The sequence below is a fragment of the Amblyomma americanum genome, chromosome 9 (assembly GCF_052857255.1).
Source record: "Amblyomma americanum isolate KBUSLIRL-KWMA chromosome 9, ASM5285725v1, whole genome shotgun sequence".
Lineage (NCBI taxonomy): Eukaryota > Metazoa > Arthropoda > Arachnida > Ixodida > Ixodidae > Amblyomma > Amblyomma americanum.
In genome coordinates, this window is record NC_135505.1 from 12521128 (window position 1) to 12545290 (window position 24163).

At 44.0% G+C, this 24163-nt stretch overlaps 1 long non-coding RNA gene across 2 annotated transcripts; it reads left to right on the top strand.

Moving 5' to 3' along the window:
• Window positions 1–15765: 15765 nt before the first annotated feature.
• Window positions 15766–22233, top strand: LOC144104909 (uncharacterized). Of its 2 annotated transcripts, none has more exons than XR_013308653.1 (3): window positions 15766–15872; window positions 17799–18029; window positions 22073–22233. It is a non-coding gene; the product is annotated as an uncharacterized LOC144104909 (long non-coding RNA). The 2 variants fall into 2 exon arrangements; XR_013308654.1 differs by lacking the exon at window positions 15766–15872 and adding an exon at window positions 16064–16155.
• The last annotated feature ends 1930 nt before the right edge of the window (window positions 22234–24163 follow it).

The following is a 24163-nucleotide window of genomic DNA, read 5'->3' on the forward strand; positions in this document are numbered from 1 at the left end:
TATGTCGATGTGTACGGAACATTGTCCGAGTCACCTAGCGTTGATGAACTGTGGCGCCCACTGAAAGTAAACTTTTTGATCTGCGTGAGCGATATGTGCGGTCGTTGATGATGACGAAACTTCGCAGCAAAACTAAGCCGTGGTTTACAAAAGCGGTGCGCAGAATCGTTGAAAAGAGGCAACAACTATACGCACAGTTCAAAAGAAATCCGTCACAAGGAAACATTGATCACTTAAAAAATATTACTAAAGATATGAATGTTTCGGTCAAAAAAGCTAAATTTGCCCGTTGACATGCGTATCAAAGATCGCCCTAAAGAATTTTGGCAGTATGTTAAAAGAATCAGAAAGGACGGATTTTCTATCCCACCACTCGATCATAACGGAATTATCGTTCATGATAATCTGGAGAAAGCCAAGTGCTCTAACACGTTTTTCAGCTCGATGTTTTCTGCTGCGGTCAACCATAGCCCCGCCGATTTTCGCCGGACTACCGAAGCTATGGTGAACATTGAATTTGACCAGCGAGGAATTGTGTCGCTCTTAGGACGGTTAAATGAAAACAGTGCCACCGGACCGGACGGCTTACCCGCGATCCTGCTCTCTTCTCGCGCTCTTTATTTGTCAAGGTACCTGAAAATTCTTTTCACTAAGTCATTACAGGACGGCTCTTTGCCTGAAGAATGGAAGCTTGCGAATGTTGTACCTATACATAAATCGAGACCTAGGAATGTTGTTTCAAATTATCGACCAGTGTCTTCGACCAGTGTGACGTGTAAATTTTTGGAACACGTGTTTCTTACTAATATTATGGATCGTCTTAGTACACACTAATTATTAATACCCATCAGCATGGCTTTCGCACTGGTTACTGATGTGTCACCCAGCTTACCGAATTTGTACATGACCTGTCAAGTGCATTAGATAAGAGAAATTCAGTCTACTGTATATTTCTAGATTTTAGGAAGGCCTTTCACGTTGTATCACATTCCTTATTAATACAAAAATTTCGTGGTACAACATAAATTAGAGCGTAATTAGGTGGATAAAGGAATATTTGAGCATTAGGCGTCAATGTGTTGTTGTTGACGGTAAGCAGTCGCATGAGGTTGGTGTAACATTAGGGGTGCCTCAGGTATTCGTCTTGGGCCCTTTATTGTTCATAATTTACGTGAATGACATCTTTTCAGGTATTTCTTCATGCATGCGTCTTTTTTTTTTGCGGATGAATGTGTATTGTATAGAATTATTAACGATTAGAAGAGTGACTGCAATGCATTACAACAGGACTTGTGTAAAGTAGCCCAGCGGTGTGAGACTTTGGGAATGCATGTTAATTTACAAAAATCTGTACATATGTGTTTCACTAAAAGGAGATTCCGCACAATTTCACTTATAAAATTGTTATTAGTAGAGTGCTTTCAGTATTGGAATTTAAATATCTTGGTGTATACTTACCAGTGCAACGTCTTGGCGCCGTCACCTGGATTTTGTTACTGCCAAAGCCTGCCGCGTTTTGGGCTTCCTGCGACGTAACGCAATACTTTTCCCTTTAAAGACAAAAGAACTGCTGTATAATACAAATCTTAGAAGCATACTTTAGTACGCTTGCACAGTCTGGGACTCGAAATCCTTGCTTGAAATTCAAAAGCTAGAAAGATTTCAGAACTTGCCCGTTCGTTTTCTTTTTAATAACTATGGGCTCTATTTCAATGTAATGAGCGCTAAAAAGATTTGGGTTTGGACACACTTCAGAAACGTAGGAAAGTTCTGCGTTTAAATGTATTTCATAATAAATTTCATTCAAGAACTGGAATAGACAAAACCAAATATATAGTCAACCCTGATTATGTGTCTTTAGGGGTAGATCATTCACTTAAAGTTAAAGACGCAAAGGTGGAACCAGCGAAATGGACGCAGGACAAGAGGAAGTATAGTCACACACACAACAGCGCTGGACTTGCAACTTGAAATTCAACACGATTGCTAGGCGGGCGAATTGGTGATACATTTTTAAAATAACAGCGCGGAAAACGGGGACTTGAAGGGACGTGAAAAAACCGTTGCTGAACTTTAAATCACATCATTCGAAGATAGTAAAAAGCGGAATTGCAGTTTCATCTTTGCCATTATAGTTGTCAAAACCCGGTAACCATGCTATGAAACAAAGCTTGGATGATCAGGCTAAGAGGCTTAGTGATGCAGGTTATCCAGATGAGCCTATCACTTTTGGTTGCAATAAAAGAGCTAAAAAGCTGAAAACCTCGGCTTTGCCGCCTTCTTCACAGAAATAACAAAAACGGAAAAAGTTCGCAGTCCTTCCCTAAGTACACCGCCTGTCACATGGTCTTAAAAATGTGGCCCATAGGTATGTAGTTGATATAGTTTTTTCGGCACCCAAATAAGCTCACCAAAATTTGTTCAATTCTTGAAAATAAGGCTCGCAATCCTAATAAATCTGTAGCGTCTTGTGGCACTAAGCAGGACAAGAAATTTTTGCCGTGCTCTGAGGGCGCAGTGTACAAAATACCGCTGTCGTGTGGTCAAATTTACTTAGGTTTTTAAACATCACGATGTATTAACACACGACTCAGAAAACATCTTAACTCATAAGATTCTAACCGCACCACTAATTTAGTTGATCATTGCCGAGAGTGTCAATCATGTTTTCCTTCCGTATACTACAGTGACATGTTGTATAAACACCCCGATAAATTGACCAGGGAAATCGTAGAAGCCTACAAAATGAGAAGGAAACCGAGATTGTGCATCAGCAAGCCATCCCTGCTCCGGCGTGACAGTGAGGGTGCCTATCTTGACCCAACATAAGAGCACATGCCTTGTGGTTTGTTGTTTGGTTGGGGCCTGTCATACCTTATATTTGCCTGTTTTCTGTGATTAAACTTTAGTTGAGAGTCAGTGCTTGTCCTGTGTTTTTCCCCACTTGAAGTCCCCGTTTACCGCTGTTATTAAAAAAAAAAATATTCCCACTTCAGTTGTAAGTCCAGCGTCGTTGCGTGTGTGCCTACTTCCACTTTTCCTGCGTCCATTTCGCTGGTTCCACCATTGCGCATTATGAACCAACTAGCCCAGCAATTTACTCCATTGAAAGTTAAAGAATACAGATGCCGGACTGACCTTCTCAAAATGTCATTTTCACTAAAACAATTTCGGAATGGAACAAGCTGTCCGAGGAAGTAGTGTCCATAATATCAAATGATTCATTTTCTTCCATTGTAACAGTTTTTTTTCGTTATTTTTTGTGTATACGAATTCCATGGTCTTTGTATATGAATCTTATGTTTGTTTGTTTTGTAACCACCTGCGCCCGTTGGCATTTGTGTACTTTTTCTTTTTCAACCCCCCTCCCCCCCTGTAATGCCAGACATTGGCGCCGTGCGCTTGATAAATAAATAAATAAATAAACAAATAAACACATTCATGCATCACATATTCACATATTCACACATCAAGTCGTACACGATAAGCATGGCTCAAAAAACTGCTGTTCCGCCTTGTCAAAGATGTCGATGTTTCGTTGACGCACAAAATGCCTTTCTTCCTGATGTAGAATGCTTAGATCAGTTCTCTTGCCTTGATCAGTTCTCTTGCCAGGAGTAGCAATGTAATTGCTACTCCTGGCTAGAATCCGCACCATTGAAAAACATGGCTCACAAGAGCGTGAAGGGCAGGATCTAATATGCGTAGGTAAATTTAGGCCCTCTATATTTTGCTCCACGTTTCTTTCGTGTTCCCTGATTCGCTTTACTTTAATCTCGCCCGCGACAACAATACGTATAGCCCTTGGGCATCAATTATGGATATGCTGCCGCAAAGAACACCAGGAGGAAAACTACAGCTACTCTGTACATGGTGAGGAGCTGGATAATTAATTGCGGAAATGCCATTCTCAATTCGCAAACCACGCGCAGTTGCTTTTGCATTGCAGACAGAAGGCAGGAAGATGGTATTCTTCGCAACATTATTTCAAAAAGGAAATGAAGAGGAGCATCACTCCGACAGGCAACGTTTCGGCAAGGGGACTTGTCCTCGGCGCTTCCCCGACGAAGACAAGTCCTCTTGCCGAAACATTGGCTAACAGACTCCGACTCCCCCTGTTGAATGCATCTTGTGTTTGCCAGCAGCTTAGAGATCTGTATTTTAGCGTCGCATCTAGTTATACAGCTTCTGTTGTTCCCAGGGCAGCGAAAGCGCATAGTTTCAAACAGCGAAACCTGGAAATGGCACCTCTTAAGTCAAAAACACCAGCCTGTTTTTTTTTTTTTTGATCTATTCGTGAGTATGCGTATTGTGCGTACGATCCACACTAGAAAACCTTAATTCATAAAATCGAGCGGATGCAGACTAGAGCGGCAGGGCTCGTTTTAGGGTGGCATGAGCGAGAAGAAAGCTGTACTAAAATCAAAAGTGAGTTTAAATGGGAGCCGTTGTACTCTCGTCGAATAAAACTTCCTCTGAAATAGTTATTTTGATTCATTTCTTAAGTCCGGAGCTAACATCGATATCGATACAAAACAACACCATTACATATCTAAAGCTAATCATGACATCTATGCTGCCTCATTTTGAGCGCGGGTCATAACTCAGTGGAACCGATAGTCTGGTAATAAACTGCGCTGTACGATTGAAGACGTGTACTTTTCCAGTCTGTAACTCTCCTGCTTGCGCACCTTTGGGAGAACGGCCGTAATGAAAATCAATCTTGCATTCTGCTTCCCATGTTTTTCCTTTTTGTTTCCCGAACAGACATCTTAGACACTTCTTTTTTGACACAAGGAAGTGGACTTTGGACTTACTCTACTCGGGCTTACTTTCTACTGACACGAGGAAGCTCACTTTCAGCTTTTCAGCTTATGTTTAGCTACCAGAAGGTTTAGACATCCTTTCTTTTGACCAAAGGATGCTCACTTTGTCCTGATGTATAGATTTTCTTCTCACCAAAAGATGCTCACTGTTAACGCTGCCCTTCATTGCGACAAAAGTGACCTCACTGTGTATTTAAGTTGTTCGAACATATTTGAAGAAAACACGCTCAACTTCCTTTCTTTGTCCTTCAGCAAATAAAAATGAAACATAAAACACTGCTTTGTTCAAGGTATATTTGTGGAAGTATTTTCGGCGTTGTAGCACTTCATGAAAAACAATAACAATTCTTCGAATCTGATGCAGTCAATAACAACCTTTACACGTAATCATCAATCAAACCTTGTAACTTTTTTAGAAGTAAGTAAATTGGAATAATACTTTACAGTAACCCTCTAATCCAATTACATTACATTATTATGAACTTGTGTGTTATAAATGCTTTTAAATTACGTTACGGTTTTTATGCGTGCAACCGCACATTGTTTACAGCTCTCACCACCATTCACGATTGCTCAATTTATTGCAGCGCCGGAGCAACTAAGCTTCAAAATTTTTCTCCGTTAGAAGGAGTGCTACAGGGGAGTATTCTGTAGTGATACATTTCATTTGGCAACGACGTCGACGTGACGAAGTCGGCAGCACGCGGGAAAGCAAACGGCCACTTACTGACCTCGCGCTGGTAAAACGCCGTGTGAAACGCGTCGTCGTGCTTCGTCCCTCGTGGGCGCCGGTGCTGCTCGGCCAGAGCGACTTGGGCCCGAGACGCGTTCATGCAAGCAGGCGGCATCAGTGACAGGTTTCTCACACGACCAGCGTCACATCTACTCTAACGCCCTACGGCATTGGGAGCAGCGACCAATGGCGAGGGACCAAATTGAACGAGAAGGGAATTGATCATTGCAGAATACGGCCCCCAGGCCATCATTTATACGCGCTGTGCTAACGCAGCTGGAAACAATGTAGTTATGTACCCTTTTGTAAAACAGCGCGAACAACGACGGACAAAAACAAGAAGGACACGGGACTGCGCTCGTCTCGTGTCCTTCTTGTTCTTGTCCGTCGTTGTCCGCGCTGTTTTACAAAAGATGCATATATACCAACTCGCCCAACAGAACGTTCTGCTTAGATATGTACGTGAAAACTTACTTTCCCGAGAAAGAATATTATAAAGTTTATCTTTTACTGACGCTTGCTTATCATTATGTTGCAAACTGTATGTTGCAAACATTCACACTGTGGTAATCAGAATCTTTTCGTATATTCAAGAAGGGTCTTGAGGCGGGCTAGTTGATGGATTTCGTTCATGATTGAACTGCGCGAAAGAAACGGGGACCAAGAAGAAACACGTACACACACACAGCGCAGACACTTCCAACTTTTAATTCGAAAAACGCCTCGAGCATTCCTTTTATGCACACCTAATTACCACATGACACAGCCAGGAACCAACACAGCAGATAAGTTTAACAATTCGAAAAACGCCTCGAGCATTCCTTTTATGCACACCTAATCACCACATGACACAGCCAGGAACCAACACAGCAGATAAGTTTAACAATTGGGTAGATCCGAACTAGGGAACCGATCTAAAAAACAATTTGTAAGCGTGTGCATGCATGCCTAAACACATTTGTTACCTAGATAAAAGGAGAGAGGAGGAGGCAAGTGAACACCTGACATTGAAACTAAATGACACACGGCCGAACCATATAATACGAGCAAAAGAAAAAACTTAGTAAGCAAAAGGCGATGTGACATGGGACCAACAGTAACAACAGTAAACGATGAAGGTGCAAACACTTAAAAAATAATCGAAAGGGCATAAAAGCGAAACCATATGAATGATACAAAACCAGAATACCAACGAGGTTAAAACCGAGAGTGAAAATGGAAACAACAAAAAACAAAGGTAAAAGCGACGCGATGATGAATAAAAAGCTAGAACCGGGCTACAACGTAAAAAGGAAGGAAACAACAAGTAACAAGAGTAAAGGTGCAGCGTTACAAAGGACAGTCTAAACTTTTACCTTCTAAAAACGAGATTTCTTCATTTGAAAGCAGAATGGATGGAGTGCTCACGCAATTGTTCGTATTCTTTGCGATTAAGAAGGCCTCAATTATTTCCCTTTCTGTCTTTGTTCTAGCTGTAGCGAGGAACTTAGTGCTTTCTAGAAACGGGTGGCAATCACTTTTTTTGCACTTCTTGCAATGTAAGGCTAAATTTCCTCCTGAATTGGTAGACAGGTTGCGAACGTGTTCAGCTGCCCTCTCGTTAAAACATCGCTTATATGTATTTAAATGCTACTATCAGCATTGTTGGAAGGGCTCTCAGGGCACAGTCGGACGAATATTAATTTCACCATCCGCCCCTTCCGCTGCGGCACTGTGTCGTCTGTTCTTTGCGTTTCCGAAGTAAATTTAAAAAATAACAAAATCTTTTTCAGCATTCAGTACCTCTCAGAAATGTAAAATCGTTAACTTTCGTTGTTTATCCAGTGGTTATGTTAGTTGTTCGTTTATGGTTTATGGTGGCTTAACATCCTAAAGCGACTCAGGCTATGAGAGACGCCGCAGTGAAGGGCTCCGGAAATTCGACCGCCTGGGATTCTTTAACGTGGACCGACATCTCACAGCACACAGGCCTCTACATTTCGCCTCCATCGAAATTCAATCCCCGCGGCCGGGATCGAACCCGCGTCTTTCGGGTCAGCAGCCGAGCGAAATAACCACTAAGGGATCGCGGCGGGCTTTAGTTGTTCGAAGTTTCATGTAGCCGCGCCTTCTTGCCCTTATGAAAATGGTCTATAGACTGTCTGTCTATAGACTTTTTATAGACTCTATAGACGCCCTTTAGACTTAGATTTTTTTCGATAGACTGTCTATAGAGAATCAATAGAATAAAGTCTATAGCCCCCTAAATTCCTTTTGTCTATAGACGGTCCATAGACTACCTATAGACTGAAGTCTAAAACCACATCAATTTCCTTGTGTCTATAGATGGTCCATAGACTATCTATAGACTATCTATAGACTATAGACTATCTATCTATAGACTATCTATAGACTATCTATAGACTATCTATAGACTATCTATCTATAGACTATCTATAGACTATCTATAGACAGACAATTTTCTTTTGTCTACAGACGGTCAATAGATTATCTATAGACTAAAGTCTACAACCTTATTATTTCCTTTTGTCCACAGACTGTCTATAGAAAATCTATAGACTAAAGTCCATTACAGACAATTTTCCATTGTCTATATTCAGTCAATAGATTATCTATAGACTTAAGTCTATAACAGCCCTATTTTTCTTTCGTCTATAGGTGGTCCATAGACTATCTATAGACTAAAGTCTATAACCGCTTTAATTTTCTTGTCTATAGATGGTCCATAGAATATCTGTAGACTAGTCTGTAACAGACAAAAGTTTTCTTTGTCTATAGACAGTCAATAGATTATCTATAGACTGAAGTCTATAACTGCCTCTTTTCCTTTTGTGCATAGAAAGTCTATAGACCATCTATAGACCAATGTCTATAGTAGACATAATTATCCTTTGTCTATAGGCGGTCAATACATTTTATATAGACTAAAGTCTATACCTGTCTTATTTCCGTTTGTCCATAGACAATCTTTAGACCATCTATAGACTAAAGCCTATAACCGCCATAATTTCCTTTCGTCTATAGACAATCTCTAAACCATCTATAGACTAGTCTATAACCGGCTTAGCAGCCATTTGTCTATAGACGATCTATAGACAATTTATGGACCAACATCTCTATCTAACCGCCTTATTTTCCTATCCTCTATAGACAATATTACGACTGCATATAGACTATTGTCTATACACCTATTGTCTATTGTTTATAGCAATCCTAATTTTATCTAACATTTTATACACTGCCTTTCGACTAAGTCCATAAAATATCCATTTCTTTTCGCACTGCATGCTGAGTAGAACTGCATCGGGCCGCCGCGGTGGTTAAGTGGTTATGGCGCTCGGCTGCTGACCCGAAAGACGCGGGTTCGTTGCCAGCCGCGACGGTCAAATTTCGATGGAGGCGAAATTCTTGAGGCCCGCGTGGCGTGCGATGTCAGTGCACGTTAAAGAACCCAAGGCGGTCGAAATTTCCGGAGCCATTCACTACGGCGTCCCTCATTCCCTGAGTCGGCTTGGGACGTTAAACCCCCACGAACCAAACTGCATCGGGTGACCGCAACTATTGTCAGCGTCCTCCACTTCCTTTGCTATTTCATGAATAAAAAGATATCGTCCAACGGCAATGCAATACCTTCCTGTATATTGTTTTTAGAAGCTTTGAAGAGCTAATTTTCCTTAAACCGCGACGCATATTGAGAATTTAATTAAATAATCTTTAATGCTGACAGGTAGAGCGAGGAAAGGCACCCACTTCTGAAGGGTGCTGCAAACTGTACTGCATCAAACGAACATGTACACGCTCTCCCTTAAAGGAATCGCTCGAGAATATACCATTACATCGTTCTATCGTTACTGTCCAACACGCTCAATTAAGAAGCATTTCATCAGTGACTGTACATTTATTTCTCCTTAAAACCTCCTGTAAAATAAGGGGGAACAACGGGGGTGAGAATTCAAGGATGTGCCCATCTCTCAGAAGCATGATTAGAAGTGTCTCAAAGATCATGGTTCTCTGCGGAATGAAGATATGCCATTTATACCTTTGCAATTTGCCTTCACGTGAAAAAGTGCTGCGACTCAACAATCAGAAAACCAGTATATTTTCGTTCTTCGCCGTACACCTGCTGCATCGGAGGCGATAACACGCTGTTGTCCATACCGGTTTTCCAAACACGAGCACACGCCAAAAAGACGTTATTGATTGATTGATTGTAAAACATTTTATTCGCCGGGAAGAGCTTGGCAAGAGGTCGCGTTAAGTGGTCGAGAGTACATAGCCCTCGACGACTTTGTCAGCCCACTCCACCGCCAAAACTTGCGTTCTAGGGTCAGACCTAGCCAGCACGGTTTCCCACCGCTCGAGAGAAGGAGCTGTAACTAGATCACCCGGAGGTGGCTCTATTTTGCAGTCCCACAGGATGTGATCGTAGGTAGCACGTTGGCCACAGTGTTTGCAGTTTGGGTTGTAAAGATCTGGATAAATGTGCGCGAGGAGTGATGGGGTGCGTATCGATCTCGTCTGTAGACGACGCCACGTAACCTCTTGTTCTTTAGTAAGTCTTTTGTCTGGAGGGGGGAAAATTCTCCTCTCTAGTTTAAAGTGATTGGTGAGATCATGATATGTGATCATTGAGTCCTTCGTGAAATTCAGGGAGCCAGACTCATCCACTGCCCGGTCGACGAAACCTCGGGCTTTATTGTGGGCTGCCTCGTTCCCCGGATTCCCCGAATGGGCTGGGACCCATATCAATTCGGAATAATTTGGTGAGAATTTGGTTGCGTTAAGGATTCTAAGGGAGGTGTTTGTAATTCGCCCTTTAGCGAAATTATTGATACCCATTTTGGAATCGCTGAGGATGATGCTCCCTTGGGTATGTGCTAGGGCGAGGGCTATAGCCGCCTCTTCTGCCGTTTCAGAGGATTTCGTTTTGATTGTCGCCGAGACGATGTGGTCACCATTCTCGTTCACAACCACAACTGCAAAAGCATTGGTATTTTTGTATTCTGCCGCATCTACATAAAGTGTTGCAGCGCACTGTCTGTATTTCTTATGTAAGGTTTTGGCTCGTGCTTGTCTTCTACCCTCATGGTGTAAGGGGTGCCTGTTTTTGGGGAGTGGTTTGATTAGTAAGGCCGTCCTATAGGCGCGGGGTAAGTCTACTTTAGCATCGTTATTCGTAGGTTGAAAGTTAATTCCGAGCCTGGTAAGAATACTCCTGCCAGTTCTGGAATTGGCTAATCGCGCTGTTTGAGCCATTAAATGGGCTTCTTTCAGTTCATTGTAGGTGTTATGTATTCCTAACCTCATAAGCCTTTCGGTTGAGGCATTTAGTGGGAGTCCTAACGCAGCCTTATAGGCCTGCCGTATCATGCTATCCAATTTGTCCTTTTCTGCTTTCGAAAATTTCAGATAAGGGGTGGCATACAGTATCCTGCTCAGCGCAAAGGCCTGCACTAGGCGGCATAAATCTCTTTCCCTCACTCCTTGTCTGCGGTTAGCTATGCGGCGGAGTAATCGCGCCGTCGCTTCTACCGTGCGTTTTATCTTAGTGAGTGTGTCAGTATTTTTTCCATTTGTTTGTAAATACAACCCCAGTATTCTCATGGTCTGTACCTCTTTGACAGATCGTCCATTAACATAGACGTTTATTTGCGGGGGGGGATGTCATGGTACGCCTACCTCTTTGTTTACGACGGATCACGAAGAGTTCAGATTTTTGCTCAGAACAAGTGAGGCCGGAATCCCATGTGCATGCCTCGATGATGTCCACTGCTGCTTGGAGTGTGTCTTCTATGTAGCCTTCGCATCCTTTGGTTACCCAAAGTGTGATGTCATCTGCATAGAACGTGTGATGTAGGTCTGGTATTTGTGCCAGTTTGGGGGGAATTTTGATGAGGGAGAGGTTAAAAAGGAAAGGGGACAGGACGGAGCCCTGTGGCGTTCCTTTACTTCCTAGTTTGATTGGGGCAGACTCTATTGTTCCGACCGTTATCACTGCTGTTCTGTTAGTGAGGAAGGATCGGATGTAGTTGTACGTCCTTTCTCCGGGGTTGATTTCTGACAAGTTTGTCAAGATGGCTTTGTGGGTGACGTTGTCGAAAGCTTTAACAAGGTCTAAACCCAATATTGCTTTCGTTCCTGTTCCCTCGTCAGCTTCAATTATGTCCTTGTTAAGCTGCAAGAGAATGTCCTGGCTAGATAGTTGGGCCCTGAATCCTAACATTGTTTCAGGTAGGAGGTTCATGTCCTCCGCATAGTTTTGGAGCCTATTGAGGATGGCATGCTCCATGAGTTTGCCTAGGCATGATGTTAATGAAATTGGGCGTAGATTCTCAGTGCTGAGTTTCTTACCCGCTTTAGGAATAAAAGTGATTTTCGCGTGTTTCCACTCTGGTGGTATGTTGCCTGCATGCCAGTACTTGTTCATAAGGTCTGTAACCGCCGCGATCGACGTTGCGTCTAAGTTCCTGAGAGTCTTATTTGTTACTTTGTCTGGTCCTGCCGCAGATGTTGTCCGCAGTTTTCCAATTGCGTACCAGACCTCTGCGTCTGTGATGTCTGCGTCTAAATTTGGATTAGGAGTCCCACGGTAGTCTGGTTGTGTGGTACTATCATCCGTGTTTAGATAACGTTCTGCTAGCTCTTTGATTAGGTCTTCAGTTGTACCCTCATATTTATGTATGAGTCTGTACAGTTGACTTTGTTGCACGGGACGTGTTTGTTCTGGATCGAGCAGGTGTCTTAGAAGATGCCATGTCTTCTTATTTCCGAGCTGTCCATTGACGCTTTCACATATTTGGTTCCATTGTTGTGTTTGGAGAGTAAGTGTATGTTCCTCGATTCGCCTCTCGATTTCAGCGATCTTTTTGCGTAGTCGCTTGTTGTGTTTTTGCTGCTTCCAGCGTTTTTGGAGGCCTTTTTGTGCCTGCCACAGGTGTAACAGTTTTGAGTCTGCAATCTGCTCCTCCTTCTCAACTGGCACCACAACGCTAGTAGAGCTGACATCCTCATTCAGGGAGATAACCCAGTCGCTAAGGTTAGAGATCTCCTTTGGAGCTGTTTTGTCGCGAAGGTGCCTGAACTTGTCCCAATCCGTGGTTCGTATTTCTTTTGCTTTGTTTTTAAGTTTTGTCGTGGGGAAGGTGATGCTAAGGATGAAGTGATCACTACCAAGGTTTTGCCCGGTGTTGACCCACTTTGCGTCCTTGACGTTTTTAGAGAGGGATAAGTCTGGAGATGTGTCTACACATACACTGTTACCCATGCGTGTGTGGTCGCTCGGGTTGTTTAGCGTTGTGAGTCCTAGTGACTGTATGATTTGCCAGAGCAGGTTCCCTTTCGGAGTTGCTTTGGTATATCCCCATGCTGGGTGTTGAGCGTTGAAGTCTCCCACAATTAATAGTTGAGCCCTAGCAGCCAGCTTTACTGTGTTTATCAACAAGTGTGGGAGTCCATTGCCTTTGTTTCTGGGAGGGTTGTATGCATTAAGGATGAAGAGATTTGAGCCTCCTTTTTGCCTTGGTACTATTTCAAGTAGGGTGTAATCTTCTTCCGAATCATTTATAAAATGTTGAATTGCGGTGATATTTCTATGCACCAGAGTGGCTGTGAAGGAGCTGGCTGCGTTACTAGTATCATAATGAGGTGGCAGATATGCTTTATAGCCTGGCAGTGTAGCCCTGCCGCTAGCTTCTTGCAATGCAATCACGTCTGGGGTTGGAACAGACGGTGCTTGTTGGATGTGGAGCTGCAAGTGGGCCCGCTTGCGGCGGAAGCCTCTGCAGTTCCATTGCCAAATTTCAAATTTTTGGCGTGGTGCCATGTTGGGTTATAGATGGTTGTGGCGTCGTGGACAGATCCAAGGTGGGGGGTAGGCGGGCCTCGATAGTTGTAAGCCTATCCATTATTTGCTGCATGCAGGTGGCTATTTGGGATACCTGTCCCTCCAGTGTTGCAAAGCGAATATCTATCTCTGCAAATTTGGTAGTAACGAGGCCTTGGAAGGTTGCTTGTTCTGTTGATATAGCGCTAGTTCTCTCTGACAGAGTATTGATGTCTGCCCTGAGTTTGGTAGGCGCTTTCGACGGCTGCGGGGTGTCGGCTTCCGAAGCCTCGGCCTTTCTTTTGGATTCCTCGCCTTCTTTTGTAGGATGCGGTCTTTTAGTTGCTATTCTGGCGTCTGTGTCCGTCGCGTTATGGGCTGAAGACTGGGACGCGTTGGAGGGAGTGTGGCAAATAGCGTCTGTTTCCATCGCATTATTGGTCGAATCCTGGGACGCGGTGGGTGGCATTCTAGCCGCAGTGGCATTCTGTACCTGATGCGCTTGTAACAGGCGTTTAATGTCAGCCAACTCTTTTTTAAGGCTGGCAATTTCTCTGTCTCGGGATTGTAGTTGGATCTGAAACTCCTTCTCTCGAGCGTCAATAGATTGGGAGGCCTCTGCTGGCCAGCTCACCTTTTTATTGGAGCGGCTATCGCTGCGTCCGCGGCTTGAGCTTCTCTTGTCGTTCCCTGCAGGGTTCCCCAGGGGCGGGAAGGAGCTGGAGTTGTTCCGGCTGTGGCTTCCTCCTTTTCCGGTAGCACCGTGTTCCTTCTTCCTGGGCCTAGACTGGTGTCCGTGTAGTGATGAGTCGTTGTCCCCTTGCTTGGGTGTCTGGTTGCCATGGGGCCTAAGGAATGCGAATGCGACTTTCGCAGAAAAACTAAGATGGGGCGTTCCTTGTTTGTTCTTGTTGATCAGCCGGAATTTGCAGTTCCGGCTGCCTGTGTTGTGGCCCCCGTTGCAGACGATGCATACGGGTTGGCAGGTTGGCTGTTCTCCCTCAGGTGGAGGCGAGTGATTTTCTCCGCAGCGGCGGCAAAGGTTCGTTGTAGGTTTGTAGCAGACATCGGCCCGGTGTCCTACTCTCCTGCAGTTGTAGCATACCTCATGTTGCTCCCTGAAGGGGTGGACCCGAAAGACGCCGCACTGATAGATTACTTGGCTGGGTAGCTTCTTTCCAAAAAAGGTGATTTGTATTGTTCTGGATTTCCCGATCCTTCGGGCATCCACAACTTCTATTCCTTCGTTTCGGTTTCCGAAGCCTTGGCGAACCGCTTCGGGCGAGTCTCCCGCGTAGGCGTTGTAAATGACCCCTTTTACCGAGTCTTCGGGCGCCGCCACGTACGACGTTACGTTGTAGGTTTGATCTTGGAGGTTCAGTTTTTCAATATTGGCGTATGCAGTCGCCCGTTGACGATCAGGCGTGCATAGCGTAAAGGTGTTGTTGGCCGTATTGACTCTGATAATGTCTTCATTCTTCACCGTATCATACGGCAGCCTGGCCACCTCGCAGGCGCAGAAGAGTAGTAGTCCGGGCGCACAGTCCCTCAGATTCCAACCTTGTGGTCGGCAGACGATTTTGTAGTCGTCGGTCGGTAAGCGCGGGAGAAGGGCTTTCTTGCCGAGTGCAAGTAGCTTCTTCCCGTTTTTTCGCGATGGAAAATTGGAATTAGACTTGCCTTGGCCGTGCCCCTGCGCAGGCTCGTCGTCGGTTGATGCGGGCCCTTTATTCTTCAGGCCTCGTTGTCGGTCGCGGTAACGAAGAATGGTTTCCCATTTTCCGGCCTCGAGCTCCGACGGTGATATTTTCTCCCCTTCCACGGCGTACTCCATCTGTGCGGGTCCCTGGGCGCTCAGTTCCCGGCGGAGAGGTGACGAGCTAGGTCGAGCTCGATGGCTAGGCCGGCAGTCAGCCGGCAATATGCCTAGGTGTCCGTAGATTGGCAAAATCCGGCTGCAGCAGGCACTGGACAATGGCCCGGATGTCGTCCAAAATATTCGAGCCCGAAGGCTGACTCTTTCTGCCGAAAAGTGGCTTCGAGGCGGAAGCCCATGCGAGACACGTCAGCACAGCTCCGTGGATTGGATTGGATTCCTCAAAAAGACGTTATGCTATGCAGCATTACAATTATTTGAAAAGGGCGCCACATACTATTCGATGGGAGATGCGGCGCGCATGAAATAAGTAGTAAGGTTTCGGTTTTGGTTTTCGCGAAAGTAATAAGGTTTTTAAAGCATGAGTGGAGAATTTATGCTTTAATCCAATGGCCCTTTGTGTTCTTGGATGCTAGAGCAAGCTACACTTGGCAAGAGTGCAACCAATATAGACATGACCGTGAAATTGGCTTGTTTGACTTTTTACCCATTTTGCCCGGAGTCGGCGGAAAATCATCCGGGCAGCAAACGACCGTGTGCGCCGGTGTGTCGGCGTCGGCGGAGTTTTCTCTCGTGGACGTTTTGATTGAAATTCAAATTAATCGTCCACTTACGGTAAGCCTACACGATTATTTTTATTCATTTGGTCTCCTTAGCCACTCTAAGCAGTGCTGTGTGTGCAGAGCAGATTATGTGCGCAGCGACAAACTTCCTATCCACGTTTGTAAGCGGCGTTTGTAGCACGTTTGTGTGAGCAGCGGCAGCCGCCATGTTCTCGAATAATGCGCTTACGTCTGTGCCGCTATGTCTTTCCTAACGCGCGGAAAGGCACACGGTGCGAAACCCGGGACAGTAAGCCCTCCTCGCGAGCTCTCTACTGGCTTTTCCGTGTTGGAAGGTAGGTGCGCAGCCAGAAATATCGCTTAGCCCGTGAGTGAAGGCCGAAATGAAACTATGCGTTAGAGCCGTGTGAGCACGATTTACTTGGCATCTGCGGAAACGCACAATAGAGTTCTGAGGTGGATTACATTTATTTTTTATTCTTTGTGTTATCGCCTGTCGGGACCATGGAGTGCTGTTCATTGAGAGGTGTGCATTAATTGCTTGTTTGTTGTAGCCGCTCACTCAGTGCGCGTCGTGGGCAGCGACGTTTCACCGAATATGTTTTGTAACGCTGTTGACTAGAGCTCGAGGCGTTTGTCAAAGTTGTAGTGAAGCGGCGGTGGAGGAATGCTAATAGAGTGATGGTTGAAAAAAAAGTGGTTGCTGGCGCAAATGGCGAGCGTGTACAAACAACGCGAAGAACCTACGAGCTGCATCCCGTCTCCCCTTTCGTTGCACACGTATGGATTCGTCCATCCCTGTTATCCGAGCCGTTGGCCGCCGCCGCTGGCCTGCGGGAAATTCATTTCGAAAGCTGAGTAAAGGTCGCCTCGATAAGAGATGGCTTACATTTCGTTCCGAGAGGCTCGTTCATGAACCCCGCTTACGCGGGCACAAATTTCAGCACCAATTGTGCTAGAGGCAGAGTATGCGTTTCTCATCTCAGACTGCTACATTACAAAAACGGCAATTTAACTTGGCGCTTATTTGCACCACGAATGCAATTTTGCTCGCGCTGTTTTTTTATGGCTGCGCCTTTTGATGAACACGTTAATTGTTTAAATGAAATAATTCTTACTTTGAGCGTGTTCGTTGCTTTCGTTGATTTTTCTATCAGCGTTAGATTAGGGTACCCGCATGCAAGTGTCTCCTTTTTACTGCTCTGTCCGGGCTGCACTTGAAGTAAAAATTAACTGAATTTGAGATGGTATTTCATCCTTACAAGAATGAGCTTGTTGTCTGAAGCTCATGTCTGGTTCTGAAATGGCGCTGGTGCAACCACTATGTCCTGTTTGAGTTTTTCTGGATAATGAGCACGGCATGGAAGCGCTGTAACCCGCTTGTTCCAAAGAGCGCACGCTGGTGTATGAGTATGCTGTTTCGTCTTAGTGTTTCAAGTTGTGGGCACAAAACCGTGGTGAACTGGTTCGCAGTCTGCCTGGTAGGTTTTGCATGGCTTGTGCCCGTTTGAGTATCGGCATACGTACCAGGCTTCATGCAGGGTATTTTGAAGCGCTCGTTCAATAGCGGGTATAAGAATAAATGCTTGAATATTCTCCAGTTGGGATCCTTTTGCAAGGAGCACTGAATGTACGTTTTATGGGGCAGCATTCTCAACAGCTCATAGCGAGTCAATGATGATAAGTGGCACAAGTTTTCTAAGTATTCTATTCCAATTAATTTAAAGGGAATGCATTCAGAGGTCAGTATTTGCAGTAGGTATTTAGTGTAGAGGTAGAGTGCTACACGGAATGTGGATATTAGTTTCAATGTTTTATGAGAGCCACTTAGAATTTGTCATGCATATTTAATGAAATGATGAATCCAGGGCGATGGCTCAGTGGTTATCGTGTTCTTCAGGTGCTCAAGTTATCATCACCACTGCAAAGTAGCGACGATAACTGTGAGCATCACATAACCATCTCTGCCTCTGTGCAGATTACCCACTGTGCAGCCGTACATCTCACTCTTCATCACACGTGCCCTGAAGACAGACGGTAGTCTCGAGCAGCGGACCAGGAAGGCGTGGTCGTTGGTGTCACCCGGAAATCCGGCACAGCATCAACGGTTCACTGTGGGCTATAAAAGAAAATTCCTTCCACTGGGACCTCACTTGGCAGTGGTGACCGTAACTGCGAGCATCATGTAACCGTCTCTGCCTTTGTGCAGGTTTGTGCATAATTATGCCTCACTCAGTGTGATTTTGTTTTCCTTTTATGTCGTCGCTGCTGCTAAGTGGACTGGTTTTTTGTAAAAGATCTGAGTGTACTATAGCTCGTTGTTGTGCTTGCCGTCTTCCACTCACTGATAGCATCTTTGCAACATGCTCAGAGTGCAAAATTAATTTTCGTCGTGGTGCATGTGCGGGAATAACAGAAGAATCTTTCAATGCTAAGAGCGAAGCCAAAAAGAAAGCATGGAAATGTGACTCTTGTCGAGGCAACCAAAAGGGCACAAGCACCACAGAAAATCCGCAGCTTGATTCCGACGTGATACTCAGATTACTGCAGACTGAAACGAAGCTTAATGCTCTTTTCCCTTTGTCAAAAAAGTTTGATGCATTTGAGTCGCAAATGCATTTGCTCTCTGATAAGTTTGACGACGTTCAGAACCACCTGACTGTTCAAGAAAAAACTAGAAAACAACTAACGAAGCGAGTTGAAGGGCTGGAATCTAACAATGCAGGCAGTGATATAACTCAGCTGAAGCAGGACCTAGATGATTTGGAGTGGCGTAGTCGCTTTCTAACCCTAGAGCTTCATATATTGACTGAAACCCTGGATGAGGACTTGCTAAGCAAAGTAAATGAGATTGTAGAAAAGCTGCAAGTTAAGGCTATTACACAAGACGACATTACCGCTGTGCATTACCTTCACAGGGCTGAACTGACGAAAACATTTCAAACCTTTTCAACATGCACTTTGTAGAAGTTGGTGCCTCAAATGATATTCATGGTACATTATCATGTGAACAATACATGAATGTTCAATGTCCTCAAGCTGTATTTCTCGCTCCAGCTTGTGCCAAAGAAGTCCTCAACAAAATCATGACGCTGAAGGACAACTGTGCATCAGCCTACGATGATGTGAAAGTTCCCCCCGTGAAAACAGTAGCCGCACTGATAACTCCAGTCCTTACGCATATATGCAACTGCATACTTCAAGTAGGGATATTTCCAAACCAAATAAAGCTTACGCGTGTTCCAGCTATTCATAAATGTGGTGCTTTTGAAGACTTGAACAGCTATAGACCAATGTCAGTGCTTTCAGTCTTTTCAGAAGTTGCTGAACACATTTATTTATTTATTTATTACAATACCTTCAGGGCCCCAGTGGGGCGTTACAGAAGGGAGTGGATAAAAAAGTAAAAACAATGGAGCAAAATGAAAACGAAAAGTAAATGGAAAATGTAATGTAATACAGCAAGGAATGAAAAAAACGTAAGCTTGAACAAAATACAAATCAGATTACGTAAGAAAGCAGCCTAGTCAAACACATAGTTTTCCGCGGCATTTTTGAATAAACAGGTGTCAGAAATGTCGGCAACAAAGGTGGGCAGGTGGTTCCAATCGCTCGCCGTCTTGGGTATAAACGAGTTAAAATATGCATTGCTTCGGCAGTATGGAATGCGTACCTTGTGGCGATGATCCGTGCGAGGTGATATGAACGATGGTTCAAATAGAAGATCCCGTTTTAGCTGATGATTGTGGTAGTAAATCTTGTGAAAAGTTAGTATTCGCGCGAGTTTTCTACGAAGGGAAAGGCTAGGAATGTTCAAAGTATTTTTCATTGTAGTTACACTAGCAGTGCGGGAAAAATTAGACAAAATAAATCGAGCGCTACGATTCTGTACTGACTCTAACTGATTAGTAAGAGTTTCAAGTCCCGGGTCCCACACAGAGCACGCATATTCTAATTTCGATCTGACTAAGGTTTTATAGAGTAGCAGTTTTAAAGAAGATGGAGCCATGGAAAAATTACGACGCAAGTAGCCAAGCATGCGGTTAGCATTGTTAACAATATAATCAACATGTGCCTGCCATGAAAGGTTAGCAGTTATATGAACCCCTAAATATTTATTTGTGGTAACTTGCTCAAGGACGGAACCTGAAATATTGTAGGGAATAAGATTTTCGTTAGCAGACCGGTGTGAAATATGCATGACCTTACACTTGTTAGTATTCAGTCTCATGAGCCAAATATTACACCAACTAGATACCTTATTTAAGTTACATTGAAGTAAGGATGAGTCTGAAGCGGATTTGATTACTCGATAAATAACGCAATCATCTGCGAAAAGCCTAATTGTGGAGTTAATAGAAATTGGTAGATCGTTAATGTATATTAGAAACAATAGCAGCCCGAGCACGGAACCTTGAGGCACGCCTGAGGTAACAGAGCATGGTGAGGAATCAGCGTTATTTGCAGTGACGAATTGAGTTCTGTTACGCAAAAAACTCTCGATCCATGAAAGGATGTTTGGGTCGATGTTTAGTTTGCCGAGCTTAAAACAAAGTAGTTGGTGATTAACAAGATCGAATGCTTTCTGAAAATCTAAAAATACACAGTCAATGAAAAATCCCTTGTCTAATGCATCAAATAAATCATGGGTGAAGGAAATGAGTTGCGTTTCACAAGAAAATGATTGACGAAAGCCATGCTGATGAGGGAAAAAAACGAATGATTTTCTAGAAATTTAACCAGATTAGAATAAATGACATGTTCAAACAGTTTACACGGGACACTCGTTAATGATATGGGTCTGTAATTAAGAGCACAATGAGCATCACCAGACTTGAATATTGGTACCACCTTACCCACCTTCCAGTCCCCGGGTAGCTTTCCTGAATTCAAAGATTGCGAAAACAGTGCACACAAGTAAATGGAAGAGTAAACACTTGTATTGTTTAAAAATTTAGAATTTATGTCGTCAATTCCCGAAGACGAAGAAATTTTGAGATTATTAAATAGACTTTCTATACCAAGACTGTGAAACACAATTGGGTCCATTAATGGAATCTGCACAGGCTGAAAAGAGGGCAGAGAAACAGATGATTGCTGTAAAAAAGTATTTGAGAAGGCGTCGTTTAGCACTTGAGGGCATTCTGATGAAGGAATGGCTGCGCCGCTTCTATCGTTCAGAGCTATTGCTTTATGCTTGGGACCAGAAATGATGTTCCAAAATTATTTTGCATTATCAATCAACAAAAACGGAAGCGTACTCTGGAAGAAAACCTGCTTGGCGTTTCTTAAGGCTTTTCGATACTCAGATGTTATGGCACGATACACATCCCAGTGATCAGGGCAACCGGTGGTTTTCGCTCTACGATAAACTCGTTTTTTTTTTTACTTAAAAGGCGTTTTAATGTGGCAGTGAACCATGGGGAACGTTGCTTGCCTGATATGACGCGTAAAGGTATGTGTTTTTGGACGAGAAAATGAACTTTTTCTTTAAAAAGGCGCCAGTTCGCTTCCACAGTATGGTTATAAAGTTTGGCATGCACTCTCCTAAGAAGATTTCGAGTTCAGCGTTAATCGACGGAAAATTTGCCTTCGAATAAACTCTGATATATTTGGGATTGGGTCGCACACGTGTGCTAGTATCTTTAAGGTCATACTGGATGAAGGAGTGGTCACTGAGGCCTGGTAGAAATGTCAATGAATGAACTAGCTCAGGAAGCGTAGTTAGAACAAGATCAAGAATGTTAGCGCTAGTAGTGGTGATACGGGTTGGCTGGGTAATGAGCTGAGAAAAATTGAAGTCAGTGCACAGATTTATGAAACCAATCGTGTCAGGTGACGAATCCAGAGTGGAAGGGAACGCGCCAGACCAAATTATTTTTGGCATGTTGAAATCGCGAAGTAAAAAGATTGGCGAAGAAGGAAACCTAACTAAAATGTGATTGAGTACATCATGAAGTTCACTACAGATAAACCGTCCCAAATAAACCGTACTACTACTACAACCTGAATGATGCAGGTTCGATCCTGGTCTAGGTGGTCGAAATTACTCCGCAACCTTTCACTACGGCGCCTCTCAAAGCCTGAGTCACCTTGGGTTTTTGGACCACATAAAACCAAACCAAAACATCGACTAGCTTTCTTGAATGGGATAGCCAGGATATATATGCCTTGTGTTGTAAAGTGCATTTGTAGAGATGGAGTGGAAATTTTTTTTTCAGTTCCTCTTATTATTTTCCTCCCACTGTACAGGTCAACATGCCCGGATGACTGACTGCAGACAACAGGTCGCAAGATTGCTTCTGAGGAATCTAGTCGGACCATTACTTTCAACATTTATTTTTATGTGGTGCATTCTTATGGTGCATGTGGTGCATATTCCTTGCCTGCATAGCTTGGAAATAAACTAAATTGTAAGCATATTGATCGTCATGTCATTTGTGAAGACCGTGTGGTGACCTTTTTCAACAGTTGTAGACTGTCTATAGGCAGTCACAGACAATGGTCTATTAAGGTTTTTTAGACAGAGCCCTACAGACTGTCTATAGACAAATGTCTACAGCATTGCCAGGCCACATAACTGGAATGTCTATATACAGTCTATAGACCTATGTCTACTGGACCAGTAGACTTGTCTATAGACAGAAATCTACAGGAAGTGTATGGCCTAAGTCTATAGATCATCTATAGACTGCCTATATACCTGTGTCTATAATCAGTAGACATTTGTCTATAGATGGTCTATGGACAGAAGTCTATAGGAAGTGTATGGCTGTAAATCTATAAATCTTCTATAGACTGTCTATGGACCTGTGTCTATAGACTGTCTATGGACCTATCTACTTTCAGTAGACATTTGTCTATGGACTCTCTATAGACAGAAGTCTACTAAAAGTGTATGGCCATAAATCTATAGATTGTCTCTAGACTGGTCTAAAGGATTGTCTATAGACGTCGTAGACTAAAGTTCATAGACAGTCTATGGACTGTCTAAAGAAATTTTTGTAAGGATGGTTATCACGAATTTGTCGTTCAAGTCACTTCTGGGTGCTACAACGGTTTCTCGTTCACAATGCCGCCATTGACGTAAGCGCGATCCGGTGCAATGGACGGCACTAACAAGCCAGCTGGAGCAGCAAAATTCTAAAATAGTCTCTCCTGCACTAGTATGTGTGCGATGCATTTCAACCTACATGACCTCTGTAACAATTCCCGAAGCAAATAGAGCAAAATACACACCAAATCCTCTCTCAAAACCAAACGCGTACATTCTTTTGTTTTCGCCGCAACTCCGCCCCAGCCGACTATCCACCTCGCTTTCTTTTCACACCCGCCGCAGTGGTTCTGTGGTGGGGCCGTTCGCCATTATTTTAAAATAAATTCTCTTTTATCGCTGACGACAAACTGTTGCCTTATCGTGCCTTTGACCACTCGGCCACAGAGCAAGCGCGCAGTAGCACGCCTTCCTTTATTTTCCCGTCCCGACTACTACCGTACCTTTCACAGCGTTGCACCTGATGTATGAAATGGAGTATGCGCGATCGCGTTACGACGGAGGCGAAATGCAAAAGGAGCCGGTGTGTTGTGCTCTGTCAACGCAGGTTCAACAGGTTCAGGAAGTCGAAATTAACCACGAGCCCTCCACAACTGCCTCGTTCGTATACGCCATGTCTGGATGGCGGACGTTAAACCCGTCAATTTTTTTACCATTATTTTCCCAGAGCTTGAGCCATTACTGAAATAGGACAATGCGGACAAAAAAAAAAACCCGCACACACATGCCCAGAGACACTTCACTTTTAGTGGGCTCGAGACAGAAACGAGCTGTGAACGCAGCGCCTCCGAAGCCCGAAGAAACTGATATGAGCGTGTTTAGTTTACCCCGTCACACGGGCATTTCGAAGGCCCTCGAAAAGACAGTCTATCGACTCAAAGGCCACTGGGCGCTGCTACACGGGTAGTTCCAGTGGCCATCGTGTCAACAGTCCATCGAGTCAACGGAGCAGCGCGAAACTTTAACGACATTTCGAGGGTTTTCGAGCGTTGCCCAAACATGCTAGCGTTGCTTTGCGCCAACGCGCACTTTTGAGCACGCTACGTTCACGGTACAAAAGAATGAACAAACATTATTTTCCCGAACTTTAAAGTAAGCGGTAATATATTAGAACTATAATTTAAAGCTTGTATCGGTCTGGTGTAAAACGCATTAGTTTTAATACTTTCAATAGCGGAAGACTAAAACGCCAACGGTATCAGTGACGCCACAACGTTACAAAACTGCAGTAACAATTCTGTTGGGCCTAGTTGGTGCATAGTGATACAGATGAACGATTTGCGCAAAAC